The sequence below is a fragment of the Sander vitreus genome, chromosome 10, assembly GCF_031162955.1.
Source record: "Sander vitreus isolate 19-12246 chromosome 10, sanVit1, whole genome shotgun sequence".
NCBI classification, from domain to species: domain Eukaryota; kingdom Metazoa; phylum Chordata; class Actinopteri; order Perciformes; family Percidae; genus Sander; species Sander vitreus.
Window position 1 is genome coordinate 18235741 of NC_135864.1, and position 13822 is coordinate 18249562.

General features: G+C 39.4%; 2 long non-coding RNA genes across 2 annotated transcripts in view; one reads left to right on the plus strand and one right to left on the minus strand.

Moving 5' to 3' along the window:
* LOC144524416 (uncharacterized) overlaps nucleotides 1-13822 on the minus strand; it is a 155758-nt gene that overhangs the window by 100657 nt on the left and 41279 nt on the right. The gene's annotated exons all lie outside the window — the stretch shown is intronic.
* Nucleotides 12747-13270, plus strand: LOC144524967 (uncharacterized). Its single transcript, XR_013502647.1, has 2 exons — nucleotides 12747-12909; nucleotides 13022-13270. It is a non-coding gene; the product is annotated as an uncharacterized LOC144524967 (long non-coding RNA).

The following is a 13822-nucleotide window of genomic DNA, read 5'->3' on the forward strand; positions in this document are numbered from 1 at the left end:
ATATTCTTGACCAAATACCTCGATATCGATATTACAGGGATATTCTAGGGTTGACAATTGGTGCTTTAACAAAATATCTTTAAACTTAGATTTTAGATAAATAATCATCAGTAATGGATTAAATGACTAAGTGGGTAAAGGCAAATAATAAAACAGTCTGGTAAGTTCAGAAAAGTACATCACTTTACTGTAATCCAGCCTTTAAAACCAGGAAAAGACAAGACTTGGGTCATATCACGATATTACGATATCCAAAATCTAAGACGATATCTAGTCTCATATCACGTTATCGATATAATATTGATATATTGCCGAGCTCTAGCCAGGACAGCTTCCAGTAAGAATCCATTAGTCTAGTAACGTCCACATGAAACCCAAACAGCCTCCATCAGCTGAGAGTCAGACAGACTCGGTCAACAACAAGGCTTCAAAAGATAAAACACAGAGAACAACAGACTCACATCTATAATGTCATGATAAAAGGCAAACTGGACCAGTTCCATCGATAATAACATGTTGACTGACTCAAAGTCAGAGTGTTACTTTGGGTTTGTAGTATATCACAGGCTACATGGTAGAGTATCTTTGGAATAGACTTACAAAATGCCAAATTTGGTTGTGATTTAGGATTTAATTCAAGATTCTAAGGGTTATAGTGATTATAGTGAGCCTGCTATGGCTGGTTATTCCATTTAAATGATGGGACAGAATTGTTATGATTCAGCGCTGAGCCATTCAAAGTTAATCAGGAACGGAGACAGAGAGAAGGAAATCAATCAATTCACGGTCAGACTTTCCTATCTAGTGTCATTGTCAATTTGAATGTATTGTTTTGCAGCCATTGTAATACTCAACTTTCCTGAGGATCCTTCTTTGAATGGACCTATTCACAGTTTCTTCCAATTTAGTTTCTCATGAATTTGTGTTCCTCTTTTCTTAGTGAGGGGACTGTCCTGTCTTTCAAGAAAACCGCATCAGTCGTGTCAGCAAGTGACCTATAACGAGTTATGACTCTTATCCATTTGAAGCAAAGGAGGTATTAAGGTGGTATTATTATAGAGACACAAAATCCACAGAGGGAGGGGCGAACGGTTGGATCCACTTTTTCACAGGAGACTGCTGTTTGTTTCCTGTTTCCATTGTTATATCTATTTGTTTCTATCTATCTATCTTAGATAGATTAGATTCTAAATTAGCATTAACTGAATTGATTTTGGATTTAATCACAACTACTGTATCTCAATTTCCTTTATCAAGGCTGTGATGGAGTGAAAATAGAGGAGCAAGGGGAGATTAGAACAGAGTTGTGAGGAAAAACAAGGAATGTGTATAAGTTTCAAAGGTTGGTGAGGATGATGAGAAGCGAAGACAGTTGAAGGACTTCGGAACAAGAGAAAAATGGAAACAGAATGAAGAACACACTGCAGAGACAAAAAACAGACTGACAGAGGAGAGGAGATGTTAAGAGAAAGAGAGGAGAGACAGGGAGTTAATAAGAGATGGAGCTCATCTAGATTATATTCAGTTTTCATGTCGACAGCTTTGGAATTGACAGGCAGAGTCTCATTCATATGAACAGACAGGTACGCACTAAATATTAGATGTGGTGCGGAGGAGATGAAGCAAGGCTCACAACCATGCGTTTGCATCTGGTTTGGCACACTTACAATAATCAATGCTTTGTTAATAGACATTCAAATACACACACTAAGGCACACACATAACACACATTATTCACCCAAACAACTGCACTAAGCTGACAGGCATATTCTAGTCAATACTTCATTAATAGATACTCAGACACACATCCCTCCAGACACTGAGACAAAAAGAAAATGACAAAATCTGAGCAATGTTATTTTGCTCTCTCAAAGTGACTGCTGCATCAATTGGTGGTATTAGGGGAAACTTTTGCTGATAAAGAAGTTACATTAGCTTTAATTGAATCCATTTGCATTGATGGGCTGTGAGGAGGTAGTCATGAAGGGAGATACGTGAAAACACACAAGGAGAAAGTAATACATGGGGAGTAGGGATTTGCAGAAAATGTAATATTTTGATAACATAATAGTCCCTTTTCTCTCTATGTCACAACGGTGATGCTATGGTGGACGGGCAAAGTGTTAAGCCAAGCAGCCACAGACTCCGTTAGCTGTCTGCTCTTATGGGAAACGAGGGATACATGTCCTTTCTTCACTCTGAGCGCACTATTCTAGTTCATCACTCCATCATTTAGCTACTTTCTTGTATCATTTCCCCACCTCACTTCCCCTCTTCATCTTATTGCACCCATCAGTTATCCTGCTGCAAGCTGTCAGTAAAAAATATTTAATTTGATAACCTCTCTCTTAACCAGTGTCAAATGACTTAATTTGCACCTGCATCAGTGGATCTGTGTACCATTTAATGTTGTGTCATTTTGTGTTTACAGAGAACAGTGCATGTTTCTAAGTGTGGAACAAAATTGAATTAATATGCTAATCCTACTATAAGGTTTCTGAGATTCAGTGAGAAGAAAGAATGGAAAAAGGGGCTTGTTTTTGTGCAGTGTAGAGAAATTCAATTAAAGTACAAACACTAGTTAATGTACCTTTACATGGCAAATTGGCTGCTGTGTGTGCATGTGTGTACTGTGTGTGTGTGTGTGTGTGTGTGTGTGTGTGTGTGTGTGTGTGTGCGTCTGCCTTGTTTGCTTTAAAACCGAAGACCACAAGAAACAAATCAAGGGTACTGCTCTTTTTCATGTTCTGAGTAAACCCAGGGGGTGAAAGAGGGAGTCACACTGCACAGGAATAAACTAAAAGCAAGAAGAAAAACGAACAAACCATGTAAACTGTGTTCACTTTAAGTAACGATGCAGAGCCCACTAACAGGTTGCATCACCTCTTAATTGAAGTTTCATCAAAGCTGGACCAGTAGTGTTGCTGTTTGGACTTGACCTTTCATTATAACACCTAAACCAGGCAGACTAGTGTTTTCAAACACTGCCTCATCTAGTTTGCTGGACTTTTTAACATCTACTTTATATTTGTCACCAGAAAGGAATAAATCAGGACAATTCAACTTCAGGTGCCAAGTTCCATCACTGGTTGGTTAGAATAGAGTCATTCTCCAGCTGCAAAGCATTGAAGATGCAGTTTGTTGCCACCTGCATATTGTCTCTACATCAACACAGCAGGAGCATGAGCACAGCACCCTGCATTACCACTGATCAAAGAGTCAAGATTTCAAAGACTAATTCCTCCTCAACACACGCTCTGCTCTCAGACACACAGCAGCTGTGATCTCATTTCACAGCATCTTAGAGGAAGCAGAAAGTCTTACTTGGGAACAAAGTTAGGGAAGAAAGGACTGAAGAAGGAAAGAAACAACACAGACAGAAAAAGAAAGAATGACGGATGACGCAGGGAGGAGACAATGCAGCAGACTTCTTCTGAAGGTTATTTGTTTTTCAATATGCACAACACACCAAACTAAATGTCAGTCAGTCAGACACATTTTAGCTTTAGCTGCATACTGGCAAAGAGGCCTGTCCGACATGTCAGCTTCGTTATTAAGATATAATACTGAGTCACTTTTTACAGTACAGCCATCAAGAGGTGCACCCATTGAATTTCCACTAAAAATCATCGGTGCATGTATTAAATTATTATTATAATAGTCCTATTTAAAATAAGTATAGTTTTTTGTTGTTTGTTTTTTTACTGTGCCATTGTATATCAAAGGAGTGATGCGGCGCTCCCCAAAACCCTTTCCAGTCACTCTAAGCATATAGCCTACAATATAAATCCTACAGCATCTCAGTTCTGTGAACCAACACTGCAAGGAATCTAATGAACCCTCTTGAGAATACACCCCCCGCCCCCCCACCCATTGGATTATCTTCTGTCTGATGGGCGAGCCAGACAGTAGCCTGTTCTGTGGTGTCGCAGGGAGAGCGCTGTAGGAGAAATCAGTTTGACGTAGAGCTGGGCAATATGGAGAAAATCATACATCTATGTCGATATTGTAGGGTTGACAATTTGTGCTTTCATAAAATATGAACACAATCAGCGTTTTGACACATAATCACCAATGCTGTGGATATAATGACTAAGTGGTTAAAGGGAAAAATTAGAACAGCTAGAACAGTCTGGTAAGTTCAGAAAATGACATCACTTTACTGTAATGCAGCCTTTAAAACCAGGAAAAGACAACACTTGTGTTGTATTAACATATTACGATATCCATAATCTAAGACGATATCTAGCGTCAGCCCAGCCCTAGTTCGACATCACAATAAAAAAATCTGTTACTGGTTGAAACATGATTGTACAGTAAAGCCAGACAGTCACTTTGCACCAGCAATTGGTAATGGCACTGGAAGTTAAAATGTATTTCCTTTTTTCTGATTTGAATTACAGTGTCAGCCTCAGAAAGTTATGCCTTTCAACCACACTCCAGAGAGGCCTGTTTTTATGACACACATCATCAAAGTGAAACTCCATCAGCTGCTGTTTGGAAAGCAGATATATTTCACTTCAGTGAAGTCACTCAGTCTTAATGCTTGCTTTTCATTGTCCATGTAGCATTTGATACTACAGTTTGAAGCAATCCATGTTTGAAACTAGAGTGACTTAAAACTCTTCACTCATGCCTCACACACTCCTCTACTGCTGTACCTACAATGATCATCCTCGGGGAGAGGGAAGAGATTGATAACATGTCTATGCTGTAAGGCTACTGCTGATGGTTCTTTGGCGTTATAGGGAGCTAATGTGAATATCAAAACACACCAACATCAACCACTTAGACAGACAGACAGTGGGCTGAATAATTAAAAACCTGACACTTCCTGTTAAAGGCTGTCAAGTAGGAAATCCACAGGCACTTTAACCATTAACAGATACATGAAATATGCTTTTACTTACAGTAAATATCACTTTTATTTCACAAAATGCGTCATTCTGGGCACAAAACCAGCTCATATTATGCTTTTTGGCTTTTTCCCTTTCCTTTATTGTGTTATGTATCTTTTTGTGCATGTTATAGGTTTACAAAGTGAAAAAGTCCAAAGTCCACTCACAAACTGCTCCAAACAGCTCTGTTGTAGTCCAGCCTTTACTTCCGTGACAAACGTGGGTCACTTTGTAACACACGTTATAATGCTCGCCTAGCTGCTAGCATGGCACGGCCTCATACTCTGCAACTGACAAGCTAGTAGTCCTTACCTAGGTACTGCGCATGTGCGACTCCCAACAAAGATGGAATAGAAGTGAGATGCCTCACTCTGTAGCTAAAACAGAGAGCTCAACACACAGGGTGAAAAGAGGAGCTGCAGCAATGTGCAGTACAACAAAAATATGGTGTTTTCTGAAAATTAAACCATGTAAACCTATTCTGGTACAACCTCTAAATACAATTATGAAACTGAAAATGAGCATGATATGAGCACTTTAAAGTCTAACTTAGACTTAGAAAAAACAACCCTGGCTGCTGCTGCAGCACATATAGCTTTTACTAAGGTGTGAAAAGTAGGGCTTGGACTACAGTAGAAATAGTTTTTAATATCTATTAATCTGCAGATTATTTAATTTATTACTTGTTTGATCTATTAAAAGGAGGGAAATACTAAAACATGAGCCAAGGTGAAGCTTGTTGTGTCTAGCCATCAGTCAAAAAGATATGTGGTGTACTATCATGGTAGACAAAGAAAAGCAGCAAATCTTCACATTAGAGAAGCTGGAACTAGGAAATGTTTGGCATCTTTGCTTGAAAAAAAATTAAGTGTTTATTTATGACCAATTATACTTCTGTTGACTTACAAATCAAATAATTGACAAATCCTGTCAGCTCCAGTGGAAAAAAATTGACAAAAAAGTCAGAAGACAGGCTGCTGTTTATATGTGACTACCTTGAAATACAACAATTTCAAAACAACATTTTCCTTATCAAGGCAAGCTGGTGAGAGTTACTCTAATGTCAGTAATTACAGTAGTTTTAAACAATAGATTTAAAAAACAAAACAAAACAAGACTGATGTTGCTCATGTCATATATGCAAACTAGACCATCTAATCACTGCGGCTGCAAATGAGTCTCTCTTTTCCTGTTGTGATGGTGAAATAAGTGGTGTTAAACAAGAACACTGGACCTCTGTGTGCTGTGACCTCACATACTGGTACTTTTGTTGCATAGCAACATACAAAAATTCATTTTACAAACACATACACAAAAAAAAACAACTGATTATGTTATATTGATGTTCTTTGTTTTTCTCTCTTTCTTCAATCAGATTTCATCCTGTATCAACCACTTCATTCATAAATACAAGGGAGATTTTATGTCATGCAATTACATTTGTGGATGTGTTCATAACTGTCTTTCTCACATATTTGTATTTGTACACAGCATCATCTGTGCAGATTAGTGGACTTAGGAAAACCCTTCAATAAATAAAAAGACACAGCGGTATAAAGTAAGAGAGGAGGGGTTATAGACAATGCAAACACACAGAGCCACCACTAACAAATATGAATCTCACCAAAACAAATTGAGGTCTCATTGCCCTTTAATGATTAGAAGAAGCTTTCCAAGCAGAAAAGCAGAAGAAAAACAATGATATTCCCTATAGCCATATCTATTCTGCTCTGACTTACCAGGCAGCGAGAACACAGATTTTTTTACCCTGATCAATAATACATAAATAAGGCCAGTCACTTCTGTTCTTCATATTAAGCAGAGGTGGTTGTAACATGCTGAATATGTATTGCCTGGGAGAGATCACTGCTGGAAAAAGTAACCACTTAACTCTCACTCTTATTGCATAATTACAGAAAAGACATTTTGTCCTCATTGTGAATGAAGCTTGTTTTGTTGCAATGTGCCTACACTCTATGAAGCAGACAAAATAGTTTGTATCATAGCTAAATGGGTGGCCTTTACAAGCTTACTTTAGCTCTAGCATAAGTGTAGCTTCAGTGTGCTGCTGCCATATAGACTTATACAAGCTTTTCCTCTAGCGCCACCATCAAGTCAAGATTTCAGTTTGTCGAATGCTTTGGTTTATGACCAAATACCTGACAAACTAATGGCATTCCATCAGCCTCAGTTGTACGTTTATGTTAAGCACTACTGTAGAAACCTTTAGCATGCTAACATGCTTAACTAAGATGGTAGACATGGTAAGCATGTATTGCATTCTACCGCACACACACACACACCACACACACCACAGACAACACACACACACACACACACACACACACACACACACACACACACACACACACACACACACACAGGACAGGTGTGGTTTTGTTACACTGGGGCAAAAAAGTATTTAGTCAGCCACCAATTGTGCAAGTTCTCCCACTTAAAAAGATGAGAGAGGCCTGTAATTTTCATTATAGGTACACTTCAACTCTATGAGAGACAAAATGAGAAAAAAAAAATCCAGAAAATCACATTGTAGGATTTTTAATGAATTTATTTGCAAATTCCTCAGGAAAATAAGTATTTGGTCACCTACAAACAAGCAAGATTTCTGTCTCTCACAGACCTGTAACTTCTTCTTTAAGAAGCTCCTCTGTCCTCCACTCGTTACCTGTATTAATGGCACCTGTTTGAATTTGTTATCAGTATAAAAGACACCTGTCCACAACCTCAAACAGTCACACTCCAAACTCCACTATGGCCAAGACCAAAGAGCTGTCAAAGGACACCAGAAACAAAATTGTAGACCTGCACCAGGCTGGGAAGACTGAATCTGCAATAGGTAAGCAGCTTGGTGTGAAGAAATCAACTGTGGGAGCAATTATAAGAAAATGGAAGACATACAAGACCACTAATAATCTCCCTCGATCCGGGGCTCCACGCAAGATCTCACCCCGTGAGGTCAAAATGATCACAAAAACGGTGAGCAAAAATCCCAGAACCACACGGGGGGACCTAGTGAATGACCTGCAGAGAGCTGGGACCAAAGTAACAAAGGCTACCATCAGTAACACACTACGCCGCCAGGGACTCAAATCCTGCAGTGCCAGACGTGTCCCCCTGCTTAAGCCAGTACATGTCCAGGCCCGTCTGGAGTTTGCTAGAGAGCATTTGGATGATCCAGAAGAGGATTGGGAGAATGTCATATGGTCAGATGAAACCAAAATAGAACTTTTTGGCAAAAACTCAACTTGTCGTGTTTGGAGGGGAAAGAATGCTGAGTTGCATCCAAAGAACACCATACCTACTGTGAAGCATGGGGGTGGAAACATCATGCTTTGGGGCTGTTTTTCTGCAAAGGGACCAGGATGACAGATCTGTGTAAAGGAAAGAATGAATTGAGCCATGTACCGTGAGATTTTGAGTGAAAACCTCCTTCCATCAGCAAGGGCATTAAAGATGAAACGTGCCTGGGTCTTTCAGCATGACAATGATCCCAAACACACCGCCGAAGGAGTGGCTTCGTAAGAAGCATTTCAAGGTCCTGGAGTGGCCTAGCCAGTCTCCAGATCTCAACCCCATAGAACATCTTTGGAGGGAGTTGAAAGTCCGTGTTGCCCAGCGACAGCCCCAAAACATCACTGCTCTAGAGGAGATCTGCATGGAGGAATGGGCCAAAATACCAGCAACAGTGTGTGAAAACCTTGTGAAGACTTACAGAAAACGTTTGACCTCTGTCATTGCCAACAAAGGGTATATAACAAAGTATTGAGATGAACTTTTGTTATTGACCAAATACTTATTTTCCACCATCATTTGCAAATAAATTCATTAAAAATCCTACAATGTGATTTTCTGGATTTCTTTTCTCATTTTGTCTCTCATAGTTGACGTGTACCTATGATGAAAATTACAGGACTCTCTCATCTTTTTAAGTGGGAGAACTTGCACAATTGGTGGCTGACTAAATACTTTTTTGCCCCACTGTAAGCTCCTTCTGTCTGTTGTTAATTGTGGGAAGAATGAGTCGGTGCAGAGGGAGCTGGCTGACAGAATGAAGGTTTTGGTCAATAATCAGAGTAATCGAGAACACAACCATCATGATCACAGCAGGTAATATCACCATAATTATAGAGCTGACACAAGTGGTAATCAGAATGCAGATTGTAGAGTAATTTAATTTCTCCATTATTTCCATTGTTCATATTTATCAGAACAAAGGACTCTCTTTAGTGAGATACTGGCTGCATTTTATAGGTAATGAACGGCAAACTTCCGTGAATTACATGTTTTTCTCAAATGGATTCAACGGAGGCCAAAATCACTAAACATCAGTGCTGGTTTGAGTCGTCTTTGGCAGAAAATCTGATGAGGGCCACCTGCCATACAGTTGACAACAGGAGAATATTATTTTGAATGCTTCAGTTATAGGAAGTCCATCTGCTTTATTTTCCAATCTGTATCCCTGATGATGAATCTGTAACAGATTCTGATTGTCTTGCAGAGTTACACTGGATCCACACAAATCTGTCGTGACGAACCTGTGTTAGCTGACTCATATATGCTATTCCCATGTGACAAGTTTTAGATAATTGCCCTGCAAAAATCTATCATTAGTACGTCACGTAGAGAGTGACATTAAAGGAGAATTCCGGTCGATTCCAACACGTAGCTCTGTTGTTTTTATATTTGGAGTGCTGTGAGTAGCGAGAAAAATGAGAACAATCGTTGCTGCCTACACCGTGTTATCCTCCTGCTAGCATTAGCACCCAACATGCTTAAACAGGTTTTAAGCCTCTTAACATGTTCAAAATTTCATTAAAAGTGCCTACCCATGTGAAGTGATTCCTTCCGAGTAAACACAGTGAATCTGACTGCAGTAGATGTGAAAGAAATGCATAAAAGTTCTGCTAATTCAGCTCTGTTTAGTTCTGGTGTTGATACTGCAAGGAGTGCTTCGGGACTGTCTACAAACTACAACACTGAAAAGAATTGCAAACATATTTTCAAAAATAGGCATATGCTTATTTTTTAAAGATAAATGCTGTAGTACAACTAGCAGGACACAAGTTATAATTGAGGTAAGTTTGGAGACACTACCTTATTTAATCATTAAATTAATAGCCTACATATTTTTGTTGTATCTCTTTTCTATGTTGTAGTTTGTAGACTGTCCCTAAGCACTCTTAACTGCCGTCTCAACATTGGAACTAAACAGAGCTGAATTAGCAGAACTTTCATGCATTTCTTTCACATCTACTGTGGTCAGATTCACTGTGTTCACTCGGAAGGAATTACTTCACATGGGTAGGCACTTTTAATGACATTTTGAACATGTTAAGAGGCTAAAAACAAGTTTAAAACTTGCCCTGTTGCCTGTTGGGTGCTAACGCTAGCAGGAGGATAACACGGTGTAGGCAGCACCGATTGTTTTCGTTTTTCTTGCTACTGACAGCACTCCAAATTTACAAACAACAGAGCTACGTGTTGAAATTGACCGGAATTCTCCTTTAAGACTAACCAGAACGTTTACTTATTGGTACAGAGGTAGGTATGGAATTTCCCCCTCTTTTACATTGAAGTAGAGTTGAAAAGATGAGTCAATAAATCAATTCATTGAGCTATGGATACTTTTAGTAATCAAATCATTATGTAAGCCATTTGTACCTGAAAAATGTACAGCTTCTGTAATGATGGGAATAAGTGAACGATTGTGACTACTGCGGTGGTGATTAGACACTGGCAATGTGAATTATCATGACTTTGATACAATGAAGCCAAGTATTTATAGCAGTAAAGAGAGGAAAGTGGAGGAGAAGATACAAAAGCCATAATCTCAGGGGTGCTCTTGTTCAAATGGAGATAAAACAATGAATGCTGTGACAAACACAGAGCGAGAGAGAGGACTGACTGAAAAGAGGGAATGACAAGAAATGAGGTTTGTGGCTGTGGAGGTTAATAAATAAAGAAAAGACCAAAATCACGTGATGCAAACCAGCCCATGTCCCACTGGCTCTCTGATAGACAGAAAATCACCAGCGACATTCAGGCTGCAGGCCAAACAGCTAATGGGCTCTACCCTGCTTATCAGTCTGCCAGCCCAGAGGATGGACACCCGAACATGCACGCTCCGACATTCAAAAGAAATGAGTGTCAGAACTGAATTTATAATTTTGTGTGTGTGTGTGTGTGTGTGTGTGTTTCTCAACACAAGGCTCTATTATTTAAAACTTGTATTTTATTTATATGCTGCAGGTCAGGTCAGTGTATTTCATTAGATTAGAAAAGGCATTCTGTATTGAGCATAAAATGAGCCAATGACTTAATATGCACCGTCACACAGTGGGTCTGGAAAGGTCTCATGCTTGTGTTTTTAAATTAATTCTGCCGTACGTGTCACCTCCAGCAGAGACATGTAAATTTCACAATCTAGTTCACAAGGTAGAGACATACAAACACACATGCACCTGGGTTATGCCCTTATCGATTTAGAACAAATATGACTCTAATGCTATACAGTTCCTGTCACAGTTTCAATAAAGGAGGCAGTTAGTTAGAAAGAAAAATAGAAAGTAAGAGAATAGGTAAAGAATGTGATGACATGAGAGAGAAAGTCAGAAAGCAAGGAAAAAGGAAAACATGGCTGTGAGAGATGTAAACGAAAGGGAGAGGGAGGGTTGCAAGAAGAGAGGGGGAAGAAAAGACTTCGCTGATGCAATGTGAAGAAGAAGAAGCCACAACAAACTACAGACATTTCTGCTCGTCTTTTCTTTCCTTACAGTCCATCACTTGAATTAGTCTTTCCCACATTGTAGCTGCTACTTCTTCTCCTCACTCTCTCTCTCTTCGTCTTCCTGTATAGATAGGATTTGTATATACTGTAAGGCAGGAGGATGAGCAACAACATTCAGCAGCTGTCAGCTTCCGCAATTAACCATGAATTATTATCAACATGACTTTAATCTGCTGCTACTATATTATTTCTCTTCAGCATGGCCTAGATAACATAAAAAAGTAGACATAAGCAGACGTTCATTAACAGAATGAGACTCAGTCAGAGAGCAGGAAAAAAAAAACTATTATTTGCAGGCAGTCATTTATTGGCATTAAAACTGCATGAAGCGATGGCAACAGAAATCAATGTTTAATTGTGTTCTTCACCATCACTGGCTAGTAAACCAGCATGACTGGAAATACTTTTCTCTTTCTTCTTTTGTATTCTTTTGTTTTGTTTACTTGAACACCAAAATAATTATTTACACGATTCCACATAAGGACAAACATTATTCCTCTTTACAGTATATTTATGCATATGTATAATGAAGCCCCTGTTGTCTCCATTTATTTCACGTTTGTCTTTATCTTTATCTTGTTTTCTCAACTTATTTGCTATTCATCTCATTTACTGTATGTGAATGTATTGCCACTCTTTAAATAGAGTGTTTTAGTCAGAGCATTAGGAATCATTTCTAACAGTAAAAAAAATCAATGGATAATGGTCAATAAAGACTTCACTGTCAAGAGTTAATGTCTTCGTTTTGTCTTTTTGCTTTCTCTCTTCTCAATTTTTCTCCCTCTATTTACCCTCACCTAAAGCAAGCAAGAGAATATATTATATTATATTTGAATAACAGACTTGCAGGGAATGAAAAAAAGAGTGTATCAAGGTGTAAAGTCATTTCTTACTGATTATTCTTCCAGCTTCTTATCCATACCTGTACGTCAAATATAATGTAATATGTACGTTCTGTTATGGGCAGCTCTCTCTCTCGGCCCTGTTTTGGGTGTTTTTGTTCTGTTTGTCTGTGTGTATCTGTGTTTTTCCACCTGGAGTGCTGGAGGTGTGTTCAGAGGAAAGTAGGTCAAGGGGCGTGGCCGAATCAACACTGCACAGCCGTTCCTCACAGCTGCAGCTCATCTACAAGATTCATTCCAGCAATACTTAAACCCGGGCTGATGACCTCTTTGGGGCCAGTTTGTTATCTATGCCCATGTGGTAACTTGGCTCTGAGTTCCCAGTTTAGTCAAGTTGTGTCTGTGTTGTCTTGTGCACCCTAGCTTTTGTCTTTGTTCTCCTGAGCTCATACTTGCCCTGTGTTTCTGTCCAGTGACCGCTCAGACCTGCTGCCTCCTCCGCTGTGCCTACAAGCTTCCAGCCTCACCGTCTAGCCTTATCCTCCACCTGTGGAAACTTCTGTGAACTCTTCCCTGCCTGTCCGCCTCGAGTCTCGTACGACCTGGATTCTTCCCCCTCGGCTCGCCTCGGTACTCGGACCAGCCAGGAGATTCCCCGCTCAGGCAAAATCCACACTGTATCTCTGAGTACCATTTTGTTCATTAAAACCTTTACAAACTGCTTTCATTGTCTGTGTGTGAAATCTCTGCGTTCTGGGTCAGAACAAGCCCCTAACACGTTCATATCCACAATGTAACACACTTTATCCTACCCGTCTGTCTCTTTTTAGAAAGTGAAAATTATTTTTGGATGATAGAAAAACCTCATTGTATTCTGCAGTATCAACCTGCACATTCTATATGTGAGACTAATAAGCCTGACATAATGTGCAGAGTTATGTTTGACAAGCTAGTGTGAGAGAATAATGAGTTGTGTGCACCGTTACTCCTTCGCAAAATGTTGCTCTGCTTCAGTACATTGTTGTGGCAAAGGTTTAGCTTCCGTAAATCCACTGACATCAGTGTATCTGATTCCGCTTTATAGTAGTTTTAAAGTAGCTTTATAGTAGGACAGTAGCTTTAACAAGTTACTGTACAAGTAAACTGGTGACTGAACTAATAAAAATGATAGTGATGAAATTAAACGGAGTAGAAACTTGAAAAAGGGGACGTGGGAATAGAAGAGCTAAAAGCCAGCCAAACGTCAGCCTGAACATCAGTAGGAGCCATGTTTT